Below are 22,555 nucleotides of genomic sequence, written 5' to 3' on the forward strand. Positions count from 1 at the left end.
ACTTTACATGTATCGAATATGCTAACAATGATATTTGTTTTGTTTCTGGTTTTAACAACACTTTTGCACACATTATTGACTTCATGACTAGACATATATATATATCAGATGTGCGATACGTAAATGTTTAGGTCCGCAATAAAGGAATAGGGACCAACGTTCGAATCGAATGAAACAGCATATATAAGATTTCCAATTAAATAAGTATGCGACAACATGGCATATAAATTCGGGACATGTTGGTTTTTGTTTCTATAAGCTATAGATGCCAGGGTTATCCTCGACCAGATAGGACAATAAAAGGACATATATGTATGTAGGTATGTATTAGTATATGTACAGTTTCTTTCAATGTATGATTTAAAGCTAGACTGTGACCGTGATGTACTCGTGCATTAAGCGATGATTATGTATATTTCCTTTTGGGAGTATTACATTTTCACATGATTTGAAGATGCGGACTTTGCCTTTCAAGGTGCAAAATAGTAAGATAACGTGCAATGTAGTAATATAAGGTTCAGTTCAATCTAGCAAGTCATTAATTCTGTGCAGAGCAATAATATAATTTTTTAAAAATTTAATAGATGAACGTATTTCTTAAATATGTGTAACCTGTTCTTACTCTGACTGGAGAAGTTTTAGTACTAGAGCATGCATAAGTAATGGATAAATTTTAACTATATTTGTTATACTACTACATGACTGTCGATGAAATGCAGCCACTTGGTAGTTATATCGAGTCTTAAAACATATCTGATTAACGTGTATGACCACTGAGGAAACTGTATTGTCGTTACCTTGTGGGACAGTCTTGTCTAGTAATATCGGATTCCCGTTCCAACTGGACACTTCTCCACTGTCGTCAAACAGCACATTAAGGTACCCCAGATATTTGGACCAAGCATAAGCAGTGACCACCAAAACTCTCCGGCCATTGTTTGTAGTGACAATGGTCGGATATGGACCCTCGATTTCCTCATTGGACGGTTGTGGCCCTAAATTAGAAGTGTAAATAGAAAGATAATTGGCGCAATTAATCTAGACTCATTTTCATTCCACATCTCAAATAATAAAGGTTTTTTGTTTTATTTGGAAAATCTAAACGGATACTTGGAGTTATAATATAAAAAGTGTTATATATTTTAATAAAATAAAAAAGTGTTTCTTCATTACGTTTATCATTTTAATGAGACGTCATTACAGCAATTGGAGGGGCATGAAATGATTTGGCTTGCAGCAAAACTTAATTCAAGGGACCCTGACGGTGAAAAGACAAATGTGTATGGTGGTAATTTTGGGCCCCCACCAGGCTCGTGTCCGGCACCCATGCATCCCCACAGTTGCGGGGGTTGTATGGGTTGTTACTACGCCATTGATTATAGCTCTTGCATACCTTTTATTTAAAAACAAAATACGTTCATTTGGTGTACACGTTATTTCTTACGTATCAATACATTGGCTGGAATTAGTACTTTTTTATTTCTGCTCTCAATCGTCTTGTCATGCGAAATGTTAGTCGTAAACCCTCTCGTATTCTTATTGATATTAAAATTAATTATGTTAATGTCAGTTAAAACAATACTATGCTTAGCGCGTACCTGTATAGAGAAAGCTGTGAGTATGACCTCCAACTATAACGTCAAGGCCGTCAACCTTACGAGCAACTTTCTGATCGTTGCCATATCCGGCGTGGCTCAGTCCAATAATAATTGAAATGCCAGCCGCTTGCAGTTTTTGAACCTCTTTTTGAACGCTCTTAATCGGATCAAGAAACTTCACTGTGGGACCTGAGGCCAGGAAAAAAGAGAAACTCGTTTGTTTACATTAGTCAGTATTCATCGAAAAGTTTATTTTTAGGCGATGGTTGCATTTTCAAAAGATCAACAAACTTCACAGTGGGAGTGGAACCTGAGACCAGAAAATAAATCTATAATTTGTTTATTTTAAGTTAATATTAAATTGTATGATTTATATAATATACTTTTATCTATCTATCTATCTATCTATCTATCTATCTCTTTCTCTCTCTCTCTCTCTCTCTCTCTCTCTCTCTCTCTCTATATATATATATATATATATATATATATGTGTGTGTGTGTGTGTGTGTGTGTGTGTGTGTGTGTGTCTATCTGTCTGTGTATCTATCCATCCATCCATCCATCCATCCATCCATCTATCTATCTATCTATCTATCTATCTATCGTTGCATAAATGTATGTACGTACACCATGAACACTATAAGGTGCACAGTTCTCTTAGCGTTTATTCGTATTAACATACATATAAATCAAACAAAAATTATTTGTCTCTTTATTAAAGTTCTAAAATATTTCAAATAACTTCATCGCTTGCCTCATGGTTGGCCTCAAAATAGGAAAAGAACCAGTCTGGATGATTTCATTGTCAATGTGTATCATTGAATTATTTACATAAATGAAGACACTGTATATCATGCACATTACGTATGAAAGGGATGAAAGGTATCACCCAAATGGAAATTTCCTTTTTGTCCAATTCGACAACTTCAAAAAGTAGAATTACCTGCTTCGGAAAGAGAACCAGTTTCTTCAGTGATATATCCCACAATTCCTATCTTTGTGCCATTTACGTTCAGAATGATTGATTTCTTGAAAATGCCCTGTAAACGAGGTTCATTGCCCACGTCAATGTTACTACTGACAACGGGAATCGTTATGTTCTTCAGGAAATTGACCAGTCCGGGAACTTTAAGATCGAACTCGTGGTTACCAATGCACTGTACAACATAAAGTAATAAGTATTTTGTATTTTCTAAAATCGAAAATATCGGTGACGATTAAAACAGGTAGGAAAACTCCGATCCACGACTTGGACTCGAGTGTTTGTCCCGCCTGCAATGCGTATATGAGACATAGGTATTAATTGACATACGATGTTCCTAAAAGTGTTGTTAGTGTAGTAGTAGTAGTTGACGTTGTTGTGTTGATCCCTTAAGTGTCTCTTTGAAATTGCTGAGTATATAATCATGACATGTGATGGGTAGAAATCCATCTTCAAGTGTACTAATGAACACCTGCAGAATTAGGTCACAGATCAGTTGTGGGGATTTGCTTTTTTTTTTTATAAGAAGTGCAAAATAGTGATATGACTAAATACAAGGACTACGATGGAATCTTGCCAGGAGTACGAGTCCTGGACAAACGAAAATTGGCAACTTTCTTCTACAGGCATGGTTTCAAAGTAATCGCATGCATATATCACAGAAAATGTAACAAAAGCGTAAATACCGGCCTTGACCGAAGCATCTGTAAACAAAAATAAACGAGAACAAAAAACAGATTTTGGAAAGGAAGTCACAACAGCCAATAAAGGACTACACCGAAAATATAAGATGATGAAATACATATAGAAGAGATGGAAAGAATGACAGAAGAAAAATAAAGTATAGCAGGCAGAGAAAAAACAACAAGCAGAGAAGGAAAGAAAGCAAAAAGAGAGAAAATACGAACACAAACATAAAAAACAAAGAGAATGAAAGAATACAAGAAGAGAAGCAGAAACAGAATAATACAAGCAGCCAGCAGAGGAAAAAATACATGAAGAGAACGAAAGAATACAAAGAGAAAATAGGAAAGAAGGAATGAAAGAAAGAAGAAAGAAGAAAAAAAGAAAATAGAAACATAAAACTGAAACAAAACTGGAATATAACGAAAAAACAGGGAAAAATAAAAGATAAAAATTACTCCAGAACCAATAATAATGTCGGATCTGATAAAGAAACTCAAAGAATAAATGTCTGTGCGACAAACCCTTTAAGTGAAGATGCACTAATGGCTATTATAGCAAGCGGAGTCAAACCAGAATAGACGAAACCCTTTGCTGACTAAATGAAAAAGAACATGTATTGCAACCTAAAGGGATCTTTTCTTTAAAAGAAACTTTAAGCTATAGCTACATAGAAGTGAACGGAGATAAAGAAAGACTCTACTAAATACATAGCGGATTATTAATAAATAACCTGCAGAAGGTAAAGTTTTAAACACATTTATAAATTACAGATTTTAACTATATAATATTTGCAAAATGTAAAAACCAAATTTTCCGGACATCTCAGAATTACAGCAATATATGTCAAAATCTCCTGAACACCTACTGGATTCCATCTTCGCTAGCCAGGGTTTCGATAGGTTAACATAATCTACGCCTTGGCGGATAGAGAGCACATAAATAGAATGTACACATAAATAAGCAAATTCATATATAATGGCTTCTCTCTAGTACATAGTCATACTTTCGATGTTAAACGTTCAATATGTCCTTTTGAAGTAAATTGCCTCCAACATTTTCGGCTGATATACAATGTACCTATGTGGCACTCTGCTGGTTAGCTGGCATTACATATTAAAGAAAGCAAATCATGAAATCCAACAGATGTCGCTGGGACAAAGCATTGAAATATCTCTTCGATCCGCCAAGGTGTAAATAGGGTCAATATATCGGAAACCCTTGTTAGCGAAGATTACTGAGTTAAGAACGGAAATCTGACTCTAAATCTTCTTTACCTATCCACCATAAAACCAAAGCGTGACAATGTTTTCAACCATCCGAAAAACCCGATAAACCACTTTTCGCTACCAGGGCATCTATAAAACAACACACGTATCTTCACAGCAGAAACATAGCAAAAGCGAAGAGGCACACTCTCCCAACAGGTAGAGTTACCTTCACAGGAACCTTCCCCCTCCTGACTCCATGCATACAATTATTTTTAATACGTTTGCTACAAATAATTAACAAATGCGTATGCAATAGACATTTATGTATTTATTTTGCGAACAATTAAGTTCCATGACCTATTTTAGCGACTATTTATCGTAAACAACTATATAGATTAAAACATCAATACATAATACAACCATAGTAACTAATAAAGATTGCCTACGCTAAATCGTAGACAACTTCACAGATTAAAAACCCAATTTATAATACCCCTATAGGAAAATAACAAGAAGCCACTAAACAACGACACAAGCATGAAGACACCTTTTTTTTAAATTTCATCCTTTGAACATTATTGTATCTCTTCAAATAATTTACCGATAGAATAAAAGCTAAATTTGATCTTGCCAGTGTCAGTCTTCTTACAACGGGATTCACAAACAACGTTGCAAACTCTATATCGCCACAAAAGAGGACAAAAGGAAACTGACTTTGGCAACAGTTACTAAAAAACCATTTAACAAAAAGGGAACGCCGGACAAAGGAAACGGATTTGCTGGATTTTCAGTGCCTAATGAGATGGGAGTACGAAACCCATGGTCAATACAAACAAGGGATAAGATAACTATCAAATATGACAGGACAAAACAAAAAACAACCTCGACAAACATGTAATAAGGAAAAGCTATGATATGTATTTATTATTCTTTTATCACAACTATACATATATATATATATATATATATATATATATATATATATATAGAGAGAGAGAGAGAGAGAGAGAGAGAGAGAGAGAGAGAGAGAGAGAATGAGAGAGAGAGAGAGAGAGAGAGAGAGAGAGAGAGAGAGAAATAAAACATGATACCAAATCATAACTTCAGGAAGAACGATGTGTCATCTCTAAGTCCTAACAAGCAAGACATGTCAGGATGGGGCTATGGGGTGTCACCATAATATCCAATGATATTCAGGGCTTAATTCAGGTCAAAAGTAAAACTGAGTGTCCTCTATTCGGACCGGGAGCCACTTTCAACAGCGGCTATTTGTGTAAAATAAGTTACAAAAAATAACGATACGTCAAACACGATCAATTTGCTGTTCATATTACATGCAAAGAAATTTGACGATATCGTCTGCTTTGCTGTGAATTGTTAAATTCCGACGCAAAAAGGAAGGGAACCTTTGACAAAAGACTATTACAACGCAAAACTCTTATCAAGATCCTTATTTATCCCAATGTGACACGTGTTCAACCATCTTCACGTGTTGCTAAGTTATTTCTTCAAAAGAAACCAATTAACATTTAGTCCAGTACTAGTATGAGAAAGTCCGATGAGAGAGTACTGCTTTTAAAAATTACCTATAAATGACCTATGTAACAAGTCTATGCTCTTAAAATAAGTAACATAAAAGAGTGAAGACAACAAGCCTTGTAAAATTTAACAAATAATTTATTTCCCTAGAATGCAAAATGAAAAATGAGATAAACGAACGTACGGTATTGCGAATTAAATCCAATTTATAATCCAAAAATTAAAGATACAAGTCCTAGTAATAAAAGACCTGAATTTAACTGAATTTCAAGTCCCGATGATAACCAAATTTGAAGGAAAGACGTGTCTGTTATGGTCAGCGAAGTGCTAATGTGTCAACAGTCTCTTGTTGAATAACAGAAATATTATTCCAGGTTTGAATTCAGTATACATTCAAATGAATGTCTTTAAGAATTTTGTCAGAGCACTTTTGTATTTCCAGAGAAAATAATAACTTGAATTCAATACTTTTGAAGAAAATAAAATTCAGCCCAAACTGGACACAACATCATACAACTTATAGTGCTAGTTGTTAAAGCACAACTGGTAAAATGTTCAGTCACAAGATAATATACTTGTCTACTTGACTTCAGGTCACATTAGCATTTTCTAAAAACAACCATTACCTAATGGAAAAAACCTTCTTAGAATGATCTTAATGAGCCTTGTTTACTAACAACACAATAACCTATTAAATTCACATGGTCCCTGACCTTGATGAACATATTTACCACTTCTTGTTTACCTGAATAATGATTTGGCTAATAAGCTCATACACATAGAGTATAATGAAGCTATTTTTAGTTGTTTACATTAATGAAATTTAAAATAAAAAAGTCAATCAGGTCAAGCAGAAATAAACTAAATTATGACAAGGTCAAGTCCATTAAACAATGTTACATCACAATAACATGTGATGAAATAATTTTTAAAAATTCAAACTAACAGACAAGCACTTAAATTAAATATACATGACATCCATATACATATATACCTATGTGATCTAATCTGTATAAGGAAATACTATGAGAACATATATGCCTAGCAGAACATCGATACGGAGGAGGCAAATATTTATATGCAAGGGGTAGAATGAGGGGAAAGATCTAAAAGAGCAGAAGGAACAATGCGAAGATTTTATTAGAAGTACAGAGATAGAAGAAGAAAAAATAACCTCTCTCGCGAAAGGAAATTCGCAGAGGGATAGACAGACTAATTGTAGTTTGTATATAAAGTTAAATAGGGAACCAATACCAATATTGGAATCCCTATACAACTGCATTTGAGGAGGGGGGTGACGAAATCAGTGAGAAAGGATTTAATATCAATATTATATAAGAGAAAGGTGGATATGGATTAGTTGAAAATCTGGAGAGCCATCTCCTTGCTAAATGTGGACTAATAAATTCTCAGTAGAGTTATATCTAACTGGACAAACAAACCATTTAAACAATAATAAATGTTAACCAAAGTTGCGGGGAAAAAGGGAGGGCTATTCAAAACAACATCCCCAGTATACAGACCGTGATAGACTATTTAAAAATAACTGGTCATAAATGTGCTATGGTACTTTTTGACCCGGAAAAAGCCATTGACAGAATAGAACATAAGTACCTAGAAATGTTATTAGAGAAATTTGATTTCCGAATGTTTTTTTCCAAAATTGGACCAAATCTTGTATAATGAAATTTTTTCAAACGAACACGTGAATGGAGCGGTAACAAAGAAATTTGATATACAACGTTGAACAATCAGTAAGGCATGTATGCCGTCTGTCCTTGCTATTATACATAATAGCAATATAAAGTATATGCCAAAATATAAGAGGCATCCAAAACATCGCAGAAATACCCATACCATATTTGAAATATGAACTAAAAAGTTTGAAATGCTTAAACATGGTGATGACTTTACTGATTTCATATCTGATGTAAATTTCCTTTAAACACCTACAAATTGAATTTGAAACTTTCAGAAAGGCCTCGAGATATAGAATTAATCACGAAAAAAAACCCCGAAATCTTACTAATAGTAAACTCGAAGGGGAATCACACAGGACTCACTCTTCCCCACCTATCCTATTAAGGACAAGGTCAAGGTCCTAGGTATAATCTTAGGGCACAAGGCAGCTTAGAGAATTACATAAACATGGACAGAAAAAAGTGAACATGGACATCTGGGTGTATGCGCTGCTCAGCATAACGGATAGTGCCTAAGTGGCAGAAACATACGTGTATAGTAACGCTAACTATGAAATGAAATCAATTGATATCAAAAACAAACAAATTGAAGATTTGGATAAGCCAAGTATCCATTATTTATGGAACGGAGCATTACATTATTTACCAACAGAATACCTTTTCAGAGACAAAGAACAGAGAGGGATAAACATTTCAAATCTACTCTATACAAAATTCGTAATTATACTAAATAGAACAAAGCTAATAAAAGCAAACGAGCATTTGCATGGGAAGTTTATATATCTCTTGGTTTTGGATTTACGCTGAGAAACAATGCAGACATTCAGAGAAATGATAATTTAGTTAAACAACTAGAGGCACCCAAGATGTACAGATTTTTAAAAAAATATTATTATTAAAGTATAGGGACAAAAAACACGAGTGGGAAACTGAAGAAAAAGAAACGTACGAATTGGTTAGAGAAGACTCAACAAAGAATATGCTAATGAAAGTCGAACAAAAGAATGGGCAGATAAAATGGGTGGAAGTGTGAGGAGAGTAGTTGGGGGTTAAACCTCTAAAGAGCCAAAGTATGTTCTTGAAATACATGCACGACGCATTTCTTACGGGAGAAGTGGTGCTGAATCGACACATGATAAAAAAAAAGATCCGAAACTGCCCACAATGCAGGAGAGCAAATCTTACACACAAAAGTACATAATCACCCAGTGTGATGAAAATAGAGCAAAAAGGGAACGTTTAAAGAACTTAATCGGCCAGAACGTAAGGTACCATGATAATAATATATTGTATTTAGACCAAATTTCAGATAGAAATAAAATCCAAACATTTATAGATCATGTAATTACAACAATGTTGAAATGCAGGCAGGTTATCAGGATAAAGAGGTAGATTACTCAAGGAACAACAATTTCCTCCCAAACCCTGCAGGAAGAAGACCACTGTGGTACACCGCCCTGCCTAGGCTTTGGTTCCAGACTGTGCTCTGGCTGGTGTGCTCCTCTCTCCCATTTCCCGGGCTTCACAGGCTTGATGAAGGAAAACAAAGTGTATACGAATACCTAATATTCACCACATACATAAGGGAAACTCACTTTCAAGTAACACTACTTTAACAACTACAATCTAGGTACAAGAAGTCTTCCAGACGGGAACAAGGGTCCTGTGTGCCGAAATAAGTATTGAGCGTAGATACCACGGGGCTCTATCACATGGCGCTACGCGAAGCAGACAGACATGAGGAGGAGCCAGATAAAACACTGGTGCACAGCACATGGGTACTCAAACAGCCAGACAAGGGGAGACATGTACATACCACTAGCATGGCTTCCCCACACAATAACAGAACACGCGCAAACACGGACACACCGTCATATATGGAGAATAAAATCTTTATATATTATTTTTACTCTTTGTTTGCCGTTTGGCCTTTTATTTTTTTTAGAATAAATTTTTGGACGAAATGAGATAACATAATCAGCCTACATTAAAAAAGGACTAACATAAAACTTGACCAAGATATGAAATGAGTAGCGGAATCCGGAATGATAGCAAAAAACATACCGGAACATAGAATGGAAAATTAATACGAGAGGTGACTTGCAGATACTGCCTATGAGTCATATTAGTAGTGTATGGGTGCATTATAGTGTGAAGGGGACTTTAGTGTTAGATCGGCTGGATGTACCCTAGGGTCAAAGGGAATTTAACAGGGGAATTTTAACATAGGTGGCCGTATACAGCGTCAAGGGAATTTTAACAACGGATTGGGCCTGTTTAGCGTCATGGGAAACGGAACAGGATGATGTCATGGTAATGGACACTGGCAACAATGTTACAAGTAGCTGACCTCAATCCGGCGAAGCAGGACAGCGGAAAAATGCTATAACGCTTGGCGAGACATATAATTTTATATAACGCCTGGCGAGGCGGAACATATAACTTTATAAACATAGACAAACAAACAAACCAAAAAAAAACGAATACACTAATATGTCAATAAAAAAAAACTGTCTTTTCGAAGCATTGGAGTGGCCCTGAAAAAAGCATTTGGGATTTTATGTTAACACCATTCAGTTAACATAGAGGGCATCTCACGGATCTTCTTTTCTTCTTCAAACATCGTCTGGCCTCTGGTCTGTAGATTAAGACTCTCTTCAGACAGCCATGTCTCTTCACATAGATCCTTCTTTTTCAAAGGGCTATCTCTATGATTTGGGTGATAGCCCATGATGATTTGACAAACATGGGATAGTGCGAGTTGAACAGCATAGACGATACGAGGGTACACGATTCTAAGTTGTCGACATCTTGTGAAGAGAACATGTGAAGTGAATGAAGTGAACTGCGGTTATCTATTGTGGAAGAGCGGATCGAAACAGATTGAGTTCTTTCACCAATCCAAACAGACGGGTTAAAAAATTTAGTCAGAGTGCGGAGTCTGTCTTCCAATCCGAAGAGAGCTACCTGTGATATAACATTCCTTATATAGATGCGCTAGCGTCTGTCTACAGTGAATCAATGCGACAATGTTAGAACATGACGGAAACTAAGAAGATGATGAAATGGGATGTACCGGGTGTAACGACGAGAAGTGATGGCATAGCATTGGCTACCAAAGTAAACACGGTCCTACTTCCAGAAGAGACCGATTTTAATTGGGATTTAATGGATTTTTTCTCTACTTCACAAGAATTTGTTCCTGTAACAGCAACTTTGCCGCCTTCTCCCTCCGTACCACACGTCGAGGATTTTAAACAGAGGCAGAAAGAAGAATTTGGGAAATTTTTGCAACAGCAGAAAAAGCAGAACACGCTTTTTTCATTCAACCATGCTCCATATCCGGACAGCAACGAAGCGAAGAAGACAGTAGCAGAGATCCTTTGAAGAGCAATAAATACCGCCGAGAGACCAATGGAAATAATCATGCAAAGCTATCTCGGAATTTCGTTGCAGACAGCGAGTATGTTGCTATCGTATACGGCTTCACAGAGTGCGATCGAACGACGAAGAAAAAAAACCCATCTTCCATACGCCAACATAATTTCGTAAAACGATATTGCCATTCTATAATCTCTGCAAAAATCTGCAAGAGACACTCATTTGCTTCTGTAGGGTTCGGGTGCGGATGATGATATTCGCATTCTGATGTTCGGAACAACTGAAAAACTTATCCTTATACAGCAAAATGATCACTAATGTATCGATGGTACTTTTTAAGTTGCGCCGACATCATTTACTCAGCTATTCACTATCCATGCTTTAATTAGCAACTCGGCCTATCCTCTACGTGTTGCTGGAGGAGAAAACAGCATGACTATGAACGCGACATGCAGAAACTTCTCGAACTGTAGCCTGGTCTTAATCCTGCTAGCATTATGGCCGATTTCGATAAAGCTAGTCTAAACGCACGTGCAACCATTTTCGCAGGAGCACGGTTATCAGGATGCTTCTTCCATCAAGAACAATGTTTGTGGCGCAAAGTACAGGAATATCATTTAGCGGATGCTTACCGTGATGATGTACATGTTCACATGTATGTCGAAATGTTTTTAGCCTTCAGTTTTGTTCCAGTTGAAGATGTTCCAGACGCTCTTGATGAGTTGGTGGAAAGCAACCCTCCGGAACATACACCAATCAAAGATTACTGGGAAGACAACTATGTGGGAAGACAAAGAAGAAACCGTAGAGGAAATACGAGATTTCCTATTAATTTGTGGACATACGCAACCGTGTAAACGACAGGTTACCACGCACTAATAATTTGGTTGAGACATGGCATTGATCGTTTCAACAGACAGTAGACTGTCATCATCCGTCTGTCTACAAGCTGGTTGACCACTTTCGCAATAAGCAAGATCATGCTGAGATTACGATCGAAGGATATCGAGCAGGATTTAGACAGCCTGAGGCATCGAAATCAAAGTATGTCAGACATAACTGACGTCTGCTAGCTTTGGTTCCAAAATATGGTAACGTACCCTTGATCGAATATCTGCGCGGAATCGCACATAATGTTGCAATTTGAAAAATTATAGATATAAAAAATGAAAATTATATCAATTTTTATAATCATTTTGCCTTGTTTGTTTGTCTTGATTATGCGCATATCGTTGCATTTTGAAAAGTGACAGAAATAATACACTGAAACTCATATTAATAATATTAAACATTTTTTAAATAGCGAATATTTACTTATCTATTTGACATAATAACTTTTATAATGTATGCCTTGTGCGCTTTTGTCGGTGAACGCTTTTATCGGCGCGCATTGGTAGGCGTGCTTTTGACCTGCGCGCTAACGACATGACGGCCACTCGAGGACCAAAAGAAATACTTGGAACAGAAAGGCATCACTTTAGACCACGTAGAGAAAAACGAAGGTCGACGATCCTTTGCCAAAGTGATGTTGTACTGTTTGTGGGGAAAAATGTCACAACAACCGAGTTTACCCAAGACATAGTATTTGTCCGATCTTTCAGGCTACTTCCAGATGATTCACGACAAAACCAAATACATGAAACAAGTGGACGTTCTTCGTGAAACGTTGATCTTAGTCAATTACAAAGAAGAACTGGACTTTGTAGAGGATGACGAATTTGGAAATGTCATCATTGCGGCCAACGTGACAGCCCATGCTCGCTTAACCTTGCACGAAGCTTTAAAACTGTTAGAAGATCGTGTGCTTATTTTGACACGGACAGTTGCATCTACATCGATCGCTTGTGTCACCGTCACCCTAACATCGAAGGAGATAATTTAGTAGCCTGGAGAGACGAGCACCCCGACGACAAGATATTTGCTACTGGACGACACCGCTCCTGACGTCAGTCGCGATGGCATGACGTTGTGTGACCCTTCGAACCTAAGTTTGGCGAGAATAATTACTTGAGATCGTACTTGTTCCCGTACGAAGCTACATGTCAGTAACGGAAAAACAACAGGCACGGTATTTCTAACGACGATTATGCAGGAGACTACGCTTTATGAACTTTTGATTTCACTCCAGACCAAGGCAGCGACAAGGAACATTTCCACCCTATACAATCAGGCCAAAATCGTGTGGAACTTCAGTTTAAAGATCCTCTGCCCAAGACGGTGAACGTCATTTTGTATGCCAAATTTGACAATACGATACAACTCAACAGTATGAAAGAAGTCATTCTAGACGACTGGAAGCTATGGAAGACCTCTTTGAATGGTAGAGAATCTTTGGAAATGGAATGGAATAATATCGTTTAATCAAAACCCATCAACAAAGACGAAGACGGGACGGTCATATATAGATGGCTAGAACAACAACAACATTTAGTCCCCTGTTTCGCCAAAGACCTAGCAGAAACCATTACAGGCTGTATCAACAAAAATTGCTATGGATGTCACAAACGATCATCCCAGTCAAATTCAACACGATAAATGCATGGTGATGACTCAAGAATAAAAATTGGACGAGCATCTAGAGGACGATTCAGGTCTCATTTCGGAAGAACCAGTGTTGCATCAGTGGTATAAAGACTTACGTGATCATTCATCCCCTCCATTGACTGCTCTAGAGATCCATCGCATCCAAGCTCTCTTGGCCCAAAGTATGGAAACGAAGCGAAGAGACAATGACTTGACAGAGATTTTCAAGCTAAACGTCAGAACTGAATTGATGACTAATTATTACCTGTGAGACCAGCAACAAAACAAAAGAAAATGCATACCTGGGAACTTTTTTACCTTTTGAGCAACAGTTTATACACTGCTTCTTGAAATCCTGTTGTGTGCGCTAAAGATGAACCGCCTCGTCGCAAACCTAATGACCATCAAGCTTATGTCATCAATACGGACGACAGTTATCTCCCAGGAACCCACTGGGCAGTCGACTACCTTCCCCAACGATGCGTGTGTGGAGTATTTTGATTCGTATGGATTACCGCCTTTGGAAAACTACATCATCGTCTTTATGAGAAGAAATGCCCAGACGACAAGATTAAACAACGTGTAATTACAAATCACAGAATACATGGTGTGTGGACAATATTGTGTGTATTTTCTTCATCAACGCAGTTTTTAATATTCCTTTGAACAATTAATGACTTTTTTATCGTGGTTCTTCTAGAAACGATGAAAAAGTAGATCGATGGTTTTGTGACCATTATGGATATATCGTGTCTTTAAGTAGGACAAGTAGTGTACGTCAATGGCCCAATGACTTTCAATAGTCAAAGTCTAACTTAATTTCACAACTTTGTCAACCTTGTCAAAAGTAGTTTGTTATTTTGAAAACTTGTAATGATGTTATATGATGTGTTGGTTAATGATTTGTAGAATAAAAAATTTATGTTTGGAAAATTGTTGGTGATTTATTTTTAAATTTTTTTACTTCCATGCATGCTTATTGACTTCTCTCTATCCCTCACCATAAGATAAACTATAACGTTCAGACTCTAAAAACAGCAGGGATGTTTTCAATCGCTTTTGCGCTTCAACCATATAAATCAAGGCGATCTCCAGTCAGACCATCCTATGTTCACTCGTCCACCTATGAAGACGACTTCAAGACTAACCAAGTTGAACGAAGCCCACGTGAATTCACATCGTGTCAGGCAAAACCTGATACCCAAACCTTATGAGACAGAGAATGTCAGGATGTTGAATACGGCTCAAGACCTAATAGGAGAAGTGTTTGAAGAGGAAAGCAAGAAGGGACAAGAAGAATGGACGGAGAAGTATAGACTTCAGAAGCAGAGAGATCAGCAGCAGCAGCAGCAGTCGCAGGAACCAGACTGAAGTTTTGTGGACTGTCAAGTGGACACGAAAAGAGATCTCCTTCTCTTTCCGTTGAAGCAGACACTATCCTGTCGGAAAGCCTGCAGCCAAACGGGGACGCAGTCCTAGACGATAAGAGATTGTCATAACTCCCCAATAAAACATCCCTTTCAGGAATACCCCAGCACTGTAGAAAAGAGATAATAGTCAAATTACCACAAACTATTTGGCTGTCTTTGTGTTTGTCTGTGCTATGAAACCATAGAAGTGTGCCTATAAAAACTTCGTTTCTTTGACTATGTAAAATAGTGTGTGATTGTGTAGATAAAAAATAGAAGTGTATCTATAAACACTTCTTTTCTTTCACTTTGTAAGATAGTGTGTGTGTGTTTGTGTGTAGATACGAAAAGTGTGTCTATAAGCACTTCGTTTCTATGACTTATATGATAGTATGTGTTTGTCTTTAGGTAAAAACGTGAACATGAGTGTTTCTTTTAAGTCCGCACGTTCCATGTTATTGATGGTGGTATGGGCATTGTTAGTTTTTGCGTAAGGGGAATGTTTTTCACGTCTGCATTTCAGGAATATAAAGCAGAGCGTTAGTAAGTCTGGCTAACTATCGTCAACGAAACAACAGTGACAATATCAGCAGAATCAGTAAATTACTCAAACTCCAAATGCACATGGAGTGTGCCATGCACATACTTGACGATCTGGCCATGGAGGTCATAGAAGAATCAGCCAGGAGAGAAGAGTAGGAGAAGGAGGAGAGGAAAAAGAAAAAAATAGAAGAAAATGATCCTGCTTTACCTCATACTAAGGCCATTGTGTGAGGTTAATCCTGAGGTGAGGACACCTCCACAGCCACATCAGCAAGCAGGACAAAGGATAATAAGGGAGAGAGTCTTCAGGGTCCCGCAAACTGAAGCATAGGATGGTGAGGCCACTGAAGCTGCCTCTGCACTCCCAGCAGCTACAGTCAATTGGGACAATGACTTGAGCCGCCGTTATGTCTGTGGTGTCAGCCCAGGGAGATTTCACCATTAACCATGTTTATTTTGAGTTAGAGAAAAACAGCTTTTCTCAGGGCTAACGAGATCGCTAGAAAAGAGACTAATTCAAGTTGCCAAGCGATTTATCTGTCTTTGTGTGTTTGTTTGTAGGAATTGTAAAAAAATGGAAGTTTGTCTGTAAACACTTCATTGTATGCGTGTGGCTTTGTGTGTGTATGTGTGTGTGTGTGTTTGTTTTCCCCTAACAATAGACATTGTCTCTAAACTAAAGAATATTTGTGAAAGTGGAATAGTGTGACTATATACAGTAACTCCTTGGCTAGTCTGTGTTGATAGTAGATTTTTTTGGTTTTTTCTCTTCTCTGTGTTGATAATAGATAATGGATTGTCCCTTCTGTAAGTGTCCTAATTTTACAGCTGCTAATCTCACTCATAGATTGTTCGAAAATATAACACAGTGAGATGAACATTTACGCCAAGAAGATCACAAAAGCAGTCACGTCAGTAAGTTGTCCAATGAAAAATTCATTTAACGTATCGTGTTTTAAAATGCTAGAAAGGTGGGTAGAGCCATTTGTGAAGATATGTAACCACTATTTCCTCGTGATGTGAAGTCAGATCTGATGCATGTCACGTTGTCTGAGAAAATTTGTCAACAATTCAGCTTCATGTTTATAAATGTCTTCTGATAGAATTTGTAATTTTAAGTACTTTGGGTAATCTCAGTACGTGTTATATAATATTACAACTTTAGACCGATTCTGAAACAAAGAAACTACCTGTCCGTGAATTAGCCATTGCGGTACTGTCAAATTCTCGGTTATTACCTTTGAATAACCTTGCTGAGGTGGGAGAAACTAGGTTTGTTTGCAACTAGCAGTGATGTCATCGGTCGGGTTAGGCTTAGAGACCGGAAACCCAACATTTTAACACCTCAGTGATACCACCTTCACTTAGTATTATTCGATGCTTAGGCAATAGAAACTCGTCAATAAGTTTTGCTCTATTATTGAAAGAAACGTAGTTGGAACAAAAATCGATTTGTTTGAAACGAAACTGGTCTTTTCTCATAAATCAATTGACGTTATTAGCCCTACCATTAAAATCTCTCTTTAGAAACATTTATTCTAAATTAACATGACAGTAAAATTTGGAATGCATTTAGTCGTCAAACATGGAGTAAGCCAATGGTCATTCTGACAACAAAACCAGTGAGACTCTCCCACCCCTGTGGTTATCCCCAATAACGTCACGGCTATAATCGCGATATAATGGAACGGTGTATATGTAAACCCTGCGGTTATCGTAGCATTTCGTGGTTGTACAAGAGCTCCGCTTCGTTGGGTGTCAAAACTCACATGTAGACGTTGGAAGCTTTGTTCTAGAACAAAGGACCCTTGTTGCTGTGTAAATCTCTTCGCGTTGACAGATGGCCTGAGGCTCGTCTGTTAAACTAGACCGACTGGGGTAGAATTGATATCCAATCGGAACTGAAGTAGGGTGGGGCCATCAATTCTAACTAGAATGTAACGGTCATTTGGGCTGGGAACGGATTAGTTATTGTAAGCCATCGTATCGGTCAAGCAGCAATCTTTTCCGAGGAAGCCACTCGTGAACTGGCGGGAAAACCCTTAGTACATTCTAAGGACAGAAAGCTTCGTAAAGGAATCTTTTGGGGACAGAACTACCTGGTAGTTAAGTCCCGAGTCTCAGAGAGGAGAGACAGGATAGAACAAGGCAGTAGGCAGAGAACAAGCCTAGTAGCTAGATAGAGAGAGAGAGAGAAGGAGGAGGAGGAGAAAAGTAGACAATAAGGGGTAGAGTATAGGAAGAATCGTAGTACGGAGAACGCCGGAAGGAGCAAAGGAATTGGCAGAGTAGAACACAGATGAGCAGAAACCAAGTACAGGGGAAAGCAATCTCACACTATAATCACGTGATGAAATAGGTTGTTACATGGTCGAGAGGAAGAAGATTGGTTGAGAAATTAATATCGTTTAAATTGTATTAAATTGTTATTCTTTTGAATTTCACCTTTGTGTTCTCAATAATTTAATTGTCGGCATTGCTGACTGGGGGCTCGGAGCTTTACCTCTCTCTATCACTAATTTCACTTCCTACAAAAACGAGCCAGAGTGGGAGTTCCATAGTAATTTTAAAAAATATTGGGAGCACCCCACCCCAACTCATAGCAGACGTCTTAGAACGCCATATATATTTATTACTAAATGGAGATAAACAGTTGTATCAATATTTGTATTACGTATAATGCACACTTAAATAAGTCGTTCTATTGCTAATTCGTGGATCATATGTTGATGCCATGGTGTTGTCAAGGTTTTCTTGATAAATTATAAAATAAAGATACAAGTGATATTGAATTCAATTTGATTTCAGTCTGATGAAGCATTAATGCGAAATCGGTCACACATTCTACATGTTGGTGTTGTTTATTTTATAATTTTTATATATATAGTTCATCTTGCAACACAAAATCCCATATAGTTTGACTGGTATCTTCGATATTCGTGAAAATGCAATGTTTTTGTACCATAATATAAATCAGTTGCGTAGCAAACAATCATTAAATGGGAGGGAGGTTGAAGCAGAATTAGTGTCCTCGTATTTTATTCTTTTAAATTAACAATACCATTTTCTACTATTGTATAGGTCAATGTCATTTGGGATTACGAGTTTTAATTTATGAATTTACGAGTGTTCTACGTATAAACTTTTAATGCGGCCATAATGTAAGTATGCTCCCCTCTTTAAATACGTTATTATTATTATTAGTAGTAGTAGTAACTTACCATGGCATCATACTGTAATGTTTTCATAAAGTACGCAGATGCGAAGCCCTTGTACTTCAAGAACCAGAGGGTTCCAGTAAACCGATCTCCGGCGTCAAGGAGAATCACATTTTGATGTGTGTATCGGATTTCTTTAACTTTTGTCGCCTCTCGTGCAATGCCACCGAAACACTCTCCCTTCTGGGCCTGTTCCACTGTACAGTCGCTAGAATACTTGTTGATCTGTTCAAAATGAGCATGAAAATCGTTTGTATGAAGTATAGTCAGATTAAAACAGCGTACGGACACTAGATCGACGACAGCAATAAAGAACAACAAGTGTGTCTTTGAAACGCCCATGATTTACCAGTAATCGCCAAGATACACCGTGAGTACGGTATCTAGTACAGGAATACTTCACCTCATCCGATCAAACATGATGTTTTATACTTGCCCCTGTTTACACTCTGATGCCTTAACTTTTAAACTTGCCCCTGTTTACGCTCTGTTACCTTAATTTGACCTTTGACCGGTTGGCAGACCTGAATCCTGTATAGTATATGCATCTGGAGTTCAACTGTTCATTCAACCTCATTAGAACACCGTCTCCTCTGCTATGTTAGTCGAGACTAATTCATAATCAGATACAGTAAATATTTGTCCTAGAAATCAGCGTCGCTGTCGCTTATTAGGTCTATTTTGAATCACGTATATTTTTCTTTCGTTATTTGTCTTCATTTCATTAAATTGTTCCCTATTTAGAACTTGTGGGACTGGACTCGTGGGTGTTAGACTCATACAACTATGCAAAACATGCACTTAAAGTTTCATATTTTTTTTTGATAAACAAAACATGTTTTATATAGAATAATTTCATACATTTTACGACTTTTGACACACACCCCCCCCCATGTGATTTATAGGGCAATACCAATGCTAACTTCTGACAGAGGTTCCTTCTTACAGTCCCAATGTGGTTATTTGATCTGTTTTTAAAATAATTTTCAAATTCTTTCTTTAAAAAATTAACTCTTTTCATAATGTTGTGTTCAAACAACCAATATGCATCAGGCGTCATCTGCTTTACTTCTTGTCGTTTTGCATACACATCAAGTTCTACTGTATCTAATAGTACCTGGCATTCGCTACTAGATTCCGCAATAATAGACCACAAAACCTTAACTATAATTTGAATGGTTGTGGGATTGGACTCGAGGGTGTTGGACTCGTAGAGGCCTACATTAAAAATACATGTACTTTTAATTTTTTTTTTTGGGGGGGGGTGCACCAGACAGATCCCCCCCCCCAATCTAGCCAAAAAGTTGTAAAGGGTTTATGTGTTTATGTTTCCCCCGAAGGTGTGTTGTTTGGTTGCTGTTTTTTTTTTAAATTTAGAATTTAAGATTATTTAGTAATTTCGAAAGGGGTATTTCAAAATTTTCCCTAGCGTGTCTATAGGGTTGTTCATCCGAGAGTGATTTCCATTACCCTCTCCGAGTTCCTTCCCTTGTATTTTTGTCGACCTTGTTAGGGTCGCCTATGTCCCATGTTTGCTATATGAGTGTGCTATGTGTTATGATTGCTATTTTTTGTTTTCTTGTGGGGACAGCATATTGGGTCAAATCTATTCCCAGTTGTCTTATTTTCTCCCGTGTTTACATTACACCGGGAGTGTTCTTTTAATTTGGAATTTTCTGCGAGTAGCGTTATACTGTATATAACTTTAAAACCCTACTGGTTTATGTGTGCGCTATATGTCGCTCTCGTATATTGAGAAAGATTGAACTGTGCTCGAGGTGGGGTCTGTACTTTCTTTATTTTATGTATGTCTCCCATCTCGAGCAGGTTCTCTTTTATTTAAGTTTATGCCAAAGTTTCAAAATATTTTTAATTATATTTTGTCTTTTTAGTACAGTATGGAGCTGTACTATGGTTAGTATTTTTTATATAAAAAGGGGGGGGGGACCTAGTGTGATGTATTTATATTGTTAAAAGTGTCACTTATTTCTATATTTTTGTTATCCCTTCCATAAGGGTTCCTTTTCCAGACTCTTCCATGGGCCTGTTCACTTCGCGTAGCGCCATGTGGCATAGCCCCATGGCGTCCTTATCTGTACTTTCCTCATAGGGGATATTATCATCTGTTATCTATTGTTATCATCTGTCCACATGCTTTCATAGTTGTAATTTGTTATTTTGTATAGTGTATTTTTGTTAAAGTTCCCATCAAGGTACAAAAGGTTTTGTGGTTTGTATGTCTCATTTTTTTGTATTTCTATTATAACTTGTTCTCTATTGTTTTTGGTTTGCATGCATTGTAATATTGTGTGTGTTTTACTAAAAGGGCCTTTCTTACACAGTGGACACTTTGGGGGGTACTCTGACATTATGCCGTCTCACTGCAGCCTCTCCCGTCAACCATGCATCATGCATGTGTTTGAAGCAGAAGAGTTGGGCGAGGTTTCATTTTCTGTTATCATTGTATGATTTGTTTCTTGTAGTGTGCTATCTGGTTCGCTTGTTATTACAGTCTCTCTTGTTCCTTCTTTGCTGTCATATTCCGTTTCTGTTTCTGCTTCAATTTCTGTCTCTATTTTTGTTATTTCTTATTCTTCATTAGTCACGTCTTTTTCCTTTTCGCTCTCATTTTCGGTTCCCATTTCATCCTCATCTGTGTCTTCATCTTCCTTTATCTTTTTGGGTGTGCTTTTTCTTATCTCGGTTGGTTCTTTCATGGGTGTTGTATTTTTCTCTTGTGGTGATACGAAGTCCGCTTGTCTCTTTTGTAGGTTTCTTCTGGATAGGGGTGTCGACGTCAATGGTTTAATTCCCATCATTTCATTTTCTGCTTCTTCTTATGTTGTTTCTATTTCCAGTCCTTCAAATCTATTTTTGAAGAGTATATTACTCTCCCTTGCAGGTGTGTGGCTTTTTCCAGTTCTGTTCGGGCTCAAGATTTCTTCCCATTCCGAGTTTTTTTTGGCCATCTCCAATATTTGTAATGTCAATTTCCGGGAGTGAGTGTATGGTATCTTCTTCCGCTGCTTGCTTTTCTTCTGTTATCTGCCGGATTAAGCTGAGTATTTGTTCTTGATGTTCTTTTTGTTGTTGTTGTTGTTGCTGATCGATCTGTTTATTTGCGGTAACTTTGCTTACATAAGTTGTTTCATTTGCATTTATCTCTGTTGTTGCTCTTGTTCCTGGGCATTCTCTGGGGCCATGCCCTGTTTGATGGCATAAGGGGCACGCTCTGTCTTTTTCACAGCCCTTATACCAGCCTTTTAGTCTAAAACCTAATACATGGAAATATATAGGTATCCTCTTTGCCTCTTCTCTGTTCACGAAGATAAAGCGTATCCCGGATTTGATAGGGGCAAAGCCCCACACAGTAGCCATCTTGTGTGTGATGACTTTGGTCCCGAACTTTATTCAATCTTCTGCACCAGTTCCGTGTTATCAACTTCAAGTGGGAGACCCATAATATGTATTTCGGTTGCTTTGGGTTCGATTTCTCTTATAAATGGTGGTGTTTTGGTGACCGTAACCAGCATTCCTTTGATCTGTAGGGTATCCGTCTCTATTAGGGGGGTTCTCTGTTTAGGGTATAACACTAGTTTATTGAGCCCTCCATTTTACAGTGCGTCTATTTTTCCTATGTCGATTCCTAGGGTGTTTAGTGCTTTAAGTATCTCACTTTGCCTCGGCATGGTTTGTGTTATCCCGAAGTCCAGTGTCTGTACTCTCTCGGGGTGGCAAACAATGAGTCTCGTGTCCTCAACCATGGT

At 37.6% G+C, this 22,555-nt stretch overlaps 1 pseudogene; it reads right to left on the bottom strand.

The window, feature by feature from the left end:
* Window positions 1–19,130, bottom strand: part of LOC149773017 (snake venom 5'-nucleotidase-like) — a 31,835-nt pseudogene extending 12,705 nt beyond the window's left edge.
* Window positions 19,131–22,555: the final 3,425 nt, after the last annotated feature.

The sequence above is a fragment of the Sinohyriopsis cumingii genome, unplaced genomic scaffold, assembly GCF_028554795.1.
Source record: "Sinohyriopsis cumingii isolate HCF-2022 unplaced genomic scaffold, ASM2855479v2 utg000913l, whole genome shotgun sequence".
NCBI classification, from domain to species: Eukaryota; Metazoa; Mollusca; class Bivalvia; order Unionida; family Unionidae; genus Sinohyriopsis; species Sinohyriopsis cumingii.